Source organism: Caretta caretta, chromosome 12 (genome assembly GCF_965140235.1).
Source record: "Caretta caretta isolate rCarCar2 chromosome 12, rCarCar1.hap1, whole genome shotgun sequence".
NCBI classification, from domain to species: Eukaryota; Metazoa; Chordata; order Testudines; family Cheloniidae; genus Caretta; species Caretta caretta.
Window position 1 is genome coordinate 30,225,005 of NC_134217.1, and position 6,000 is coordinate 30,231,004.

The 6,000-nt window shown below is 42.0% G+C and overlaps 1 long non-coding RNA gene across 1 annotated transcript in view; it reads right to left on the reverse strand.

The window, feature by feature from the left end:
• The window catches only part of LOC142068630 (uncharacterized), a 57,585-nt gene extending 51,969 nt beyond the window's left edge, over positions 1-5,616 (reverse strand). The window contains exon 1 of the long non-coding RNA XR_012664509.1: positions 5,213-5,616. This is a non-coding gene — a long non-coding RNA (uncharacterized LOC142068630). The remainder of the gene's footprint in view (positions 1-5,212) is intronic.
• Between the last annotated feature and the right edge of the window lie 384 nt (positions 5,617-6,000).

Sequence of the window (6,000 nt, forward strand, 5' to 3'; positions counted from 1 at the left end):
TGACTTTTATTTTTCATTTCCCCTTTTTCTAAGATCTGGTCTCCTGATGACCAATAACCGACCAGAATCTCAGAGGGCATTAACCTGTCTGATCTGCATGATCAGGTGGAGCTGGGTGGGGAAAAATAGCCTGGCGATGTGGCCTCTTGGGGTCTCCTTTTATTGAGCAGTCCTGCTTCCATTTGTTATTCTGCACTTGTGTTAATATTCTAGGTATTAAAAAGCACTTCCCTGTTGACAGTATTTGAGTACTCCTGTGTTCAGAGGCACCCAGATATTTCTGAACGACATTCTCGTCTGTATTTTGACATATGTTGGCTTAGTTCCATGTGTCATCATGTTCACCATATTAGTATTACCAGCACGGTGTGTCAGTGATACCAGAGCAGTGCTCTCCCTCATTCCTGGGGAATTTGCTCTTTGGGGGAGTAAAGAAAAGAGGTAGGGTTAGACATTTCCACAGCCTTCCCTCTGGTGCACTGATCTGTAAAGAAGGCAAGACGCCATATGGAACCTTCATGCTCCTTTGAATTGAAGACAGAATTGCAGTGGGGAATCCTACTATACTGAATTCAGAAACAGGAGCCCAAAAGGATTATGGTCTGCTTTCTAGGATATTATGCCTGCCCAGACAGCTAGAGATCATACATCTGTCAGCAGCACATACTAGCCAGGACTTGATGCCAAATAACAACAGCAAACCTGTTGCACATCCCAAGTTCTGCCCCCCAAAATACTTCCCTGGTTTAGTAAGATTCCTGGAACCAAAGCCTTATCTAACAGTATTACTACCTCTTCTACCTCTTCCCCAACCTTGCAGCACACCTTGAGGCAGGACCTGACTCCAAGAGAACTGCAAAATTGTGGAGGTACCTGTGGCTTCTTGACAGTAATCGTAAAGTGCTTAAGTAGTAAAGTGCTTAAGAATCTCTCTTATAAACATTGTTTTGAAGGTGTGAGAATTTCTTACCACAAAAAAGCAGGGGAGAGACGGAAAGGAGGAAATGAACTTGAAACACTTTAATTACAGATTATTCTCTTGCATTTTAGCATAAATACCTTACCAGCTATTGCAAGAGACTTATTTCTCCTATTTAAATGCATGCTATGTGTGAGTGATGCTATTTGTAAAAGCAATAAATCCAGCCATAGCAGTAAAATGTAATTACAGTATTCTTCTGTGACAGAATTGATTCTGGCTAGGTACATTAAACTCATTTGTAACAATGGGCACAGAAGTCATGCAGCTAAAATGTTTACATGAAAACATTTGCAAATTCAGGCAAATTTCTCCTCCATCATAAGGGATTAACTGTTTCAAGGTTATTATGAAATGTTGAGGAGTCACTGCATGGCAGGCCAAACTGATGGAAAAATAAATTTTCTCTTGGGGTGGGGGGTGGGGCAAAAAAAAGGGGGACAGAAGTGTTTTTTAAATGTCCATTCATTAGTCAGTGTTAATTTCCTATCAAACTGGAGGGGAAAAGCCCTCTACCATTTATTTTTCCATGATCCAGTGTATTATGGCTATCACCATAAGGGCATTTCATATTAACCTTCTTCTAAAACCTAAAGTCATGTTACAGCCTGATCCTGAGAAGTGGTAAGCACTCTGTATTTCAGAATTCAAAAGGCAGTCAGCAGTTTCTCACAATCTGGTCATAACTGGGCCAGTTTTTCAAATGCTCAGCTCCCAGTTAGGCACCTAAACAAAAAACAGATTTGAAAAATAAATGCTTTGGCCTGCTATATTTGTTTTCAAATTCTGTTTCTTAATTTCAAATCAGTTATATATCTATACGTGCTATATTCAAGTCTCATCTACTTGACAAGAATATGTGTTATTGTCACAGCAAATCTTCCATTTGGTTAGAAATCCTTTTTATTTTCTTAAACTGTTATTTTCCAAAGGAAAATAATTAAACATGAAGGGACAAAAATACCTTGGGGGAAACTCAAAACTATGTGATTAAAACCCAAAACTTAAAAAAATAAAAATTCTTAGGAACTATTATAAGAATGTTTACTTTCCTGCAAGGCTTTACACAGGTAGAGAATATGCAGTTGTTTCCATCAATCTGTCCTTCAACACAGTAGTCAGGTGTCATCTTGACACAGTCTAATTGTTTCAGACAAAATACAAATGCTCAAGTGCCATCACTATAAATCCATCCCCAAGCATTTAAAAGTTTGCCCGTCACTCTTTTTGAGTTAGTTTACTAGGTTCTTTTACGGCACTCATCACCATGGTGACTAAGCATCTTCTGAAATCATGAGGTGTACACAAAGATGTAATAATTGCTTTATCATCCCTCCAGCCAGCAGGTAATAGACTTTATTTCTATTCTATTTCGTTTCATTCATTCGATCTGCTGGCAGCCCTACTCATGCAGCCCAATATACCATTAGCCTTCTTGGCAACAAGGGCACACTATTGACTCATATCCAGCTTCTCGTCCACTGTAATCCCCAGGTCCTTTTCTGCAGAACTGCTGCTTAGCCAGTCGGTCCCCAGCCTGTAGCAATGAATGGGATTTTTCCATCCTAAGTGCAGGACTCTGCACTTGTCCTTGTTGAACCTCACCACATTTCTTTTAGCCCAATCCCCCAATTTGTGTAGGTTACTCTGGATCCAGCCCTACCCTCCAACATATCTACCTCTCCCCCTAGCTTAGTATCATCTGCAAACTTGCTGAGGGTACAGTCCATGCCATCCTCCAGATCATTAATGAAGATGTTGAACAAAACTGGCCCCAGGACCGACCCTGGGGCACTCTGCTTGATACTGGCTGCCAACTAGACACTGAGCCGTTGATCACTACCCATTGAGTCCAATGATCTAGCCAGCTTTCTATCCACCTTATAGTCCATTCATCCAATCCATACTTCTTTAACTTCCAGGGAAGAATACTGTGGGAGACTGTATCAAAAGCTTTGCTAAAGTCAAGGTATAGCATGTCCACTGCTTTCCCCATATCCACAGAGCCAGTTATCTCATCACAGAAGGCAATTAGGTTGATCAGGCATGACTTCCCCTTGTTGAGTCCATGTTGACTGTTCCTGATCACCTTCCTCTCCTCCACGTGCTTCAAAATGGATTCCTTGAGGACCTGCTCCATAATTTTGCTGGGGACTGAGGTGAGGCTGAATCTGTAGTTCCTCAATTCTCCTTCTTCACTTTTTTAAAGATGAGCACTACATTTGCCTTTTTCCAATCGTCTTGGACCTCCCCTAGTCACCACAAGTTTTCAAAGATAATGACCAATGGCTCTTCAATCACATCAGGCACTCTCTCTGCACCCTTGGCTGCAGTGTATCCGGACCCGTTGACTTGTGTATGTCCAGATTTTCTAAATAGTTCTTAACCTGTTCTTTCACCACTGAGGGCTGCTCACCTCCTCCCCATACTGTGCTGCCCAGTGCAGCAGTCTAGGAGCTGACCTTGTGTCAAGGTTCCTCCCCCACTCTGAACTCTAGGGTACAGATGTGGGAACCTGCATGAAAAGCCTCCTAAGCTTATCTTTACCAGCTTAGGTCAAAACTTCCCCAAGGTACAAAATATTCCACCCTTTGTCCTTGGACTGGCTGCTACCACCACCAGACTAATACTGGTTACTGGGGAAGAGCTGTTTGGACGCGTCTTTCCCCCCAAAATACTTCCCAAAACCTTGCACCCCACTTCCTGGACAAGGTTTGGTAAAAAGCCTCACCAATTTGCCTAGGTGACTACAGACCCAGACCCTTGGATCTTAAGAACAATGAACAATCCTCCCAACACTTGCACCCCCCCCCCTTTCCTGGGAAATGTTGGATAAAAAGCCTCACCAATTTGCATAGGTGACCACAGACCCAAACCCTTGGATCTGAGAACAATGAAAAAGCATTCAGTTTTCTTACAAGAAGACTTTTAATAAAAATAGAAGTAAATAGAAATAAAGAAATCCCCCCGTAAAATCAGGATGGTAGATACCTTACAGGGTAATTAGATTCAAAACATAGAGAACCCCTCTAGGCAAAACCTTAAGTTACAAAAAAGATACACAGACAGAAATAGTTACTCTATTCAGCACAGTTCTTTTCTCAGCCATTTAAAGAAATCATAATCTAACACGTACCTAGCTAGATTACTTACTAAAAGTTCTAAGACTCCATTCCTGGTCTATCCCCGGCCAGGACAGACTATAGATAGACACACAGACCCTTTGTTTCTCTCCCTCCTCCCAGCTTTTGAAAGTATCTTGTCTCCTCATTGGTCATTTTGGTCAGGTGCCAGCGAGGTTACCTTTAGCTTCTTAACCCTTTACAGGTGAGAGGAGCTTTCCCCTGGCCAGGAGGGATTTCAAAGGGGTTTACCCTTCCCTTTATATTTATGACACCTTGTCTGTGAAGACTGAGACAAAAAAAGCATTGAGAACTTCAGCTTTTTTCACATCATCTGTCACTAGGTTGCCTTCCACACTCATTATGGATCCCACACTTTCCCTGACCTTCTTCTTGTTGCTAACATACCTGCAAAACCCCTTCTTGTTACCCTTCACATCCTTGCTAGCTGCAACTCCAATTGTGCTTTGGCCTTCCTGATTATACCTCTGCATGCTCGAGCAATATTTTTATACTCCTCCCAGGTCATCTGTCCAAGTTTCCACCTCTTGTAAGCTTCCTTTTTGTGTTTAAGCTGACCAAAGATTTCTCTGTTAAGCCAAGCTGATCGCCTGCCATATTGCTATTCTTTTTGCACATCGGGATGGTTCGTTCCTGTGGCCTCAATAAGGATTCTTTAAAATACAGCCAGCTCTCCTGGATTCCTTTCCTCCTCATATTAGCCTCCATATTAGCCTCTCATATGCTGAGTATAATTGAAAACAAAAGCAAAAAAACCATGAAAACCCTTGCACATCAATACCACTGTGCTGGAAATGCTTTCTGCCTGAAAATGTACCATTGTGAACAGTGATAACCCCCACATGCAATTAGCAGTTGCAAAAGAAACAGGAAACTGAACCAGAGTGTAAAGGTCACTTCAAGTTGGTGTTCTGAAGTAGCTGGACACATTAGGCACTGCAAGTTCTGCTGTAGTTTAAATAATTGAGAGTGGTATTTGAACTGTTTTCTGAACCAGACAAATAAATCTGCCACTCTCTGAATGGAAACTAGTGACTAATATAAATAATGCACAGGTTACAGGTTGGTAAGATAGTCATTTTTTGCTTACCTGATACTGCTTTCCAGCTTCCCATACAATAGAACAGATAGCCCTAAGTTGGCCCTCCTGCTGTAGGTGTTATTCCTCTGCTGTGACCGTCATGTTCAGATGAGAATCTCCTCAGGTGTATTTCGCTTTCTATAAAACTCCTTCCTTCCCCCTTAAATGGAGAAGAGGATAGGACTAAATTGTATATTTCTCAGTTGAATTTATTTGTAAATGAGATCAAACAGCTCATTTGTCCTTTCACTAGACAGTTTGTGTTAAAATTTGCAGCAGGGATAGGCATATCCACCTATCTGTTTTAACTTCAGCATGTGAGGAGCTTCTCTGCCTATCCTATGGCTCACAGCATAATGGCTGCCTAAGAGCTAAGGCAAAGTTATGCTGATTAGCTTCAGCGCTACACTCAGCATTGCCTGTGAATCAATGAAGGAAGCTGTGTGTGTGTATCAGACCGTTAACTCATCACAGTGACACAGATGGATTGGCAAACTAACATCAGCAGGGGCAGCAGAGCGGTAGGTATTAAGAACATTAGATGTGTGAAACTTCGCCCTTTTTATTGCTTTCTGCTGCCAGGGGAAGTCAGAAAGTTAAACAGGACTCAGCAAGAACCTGGTAGAGAGTATGGTATTGGATCAGTAATGCAAGGACCCTTAAGGGAGGAAATGAGAGATGTTCCAGACTGAATCACATCTGGAACCCTGGGATGGTGCAGCACAGAGACTGCATTGGATAGAAGATTTGTGCAGGAACTTTATAGGCAACAGCATAGGGCCAGGTATCTGCTTTGG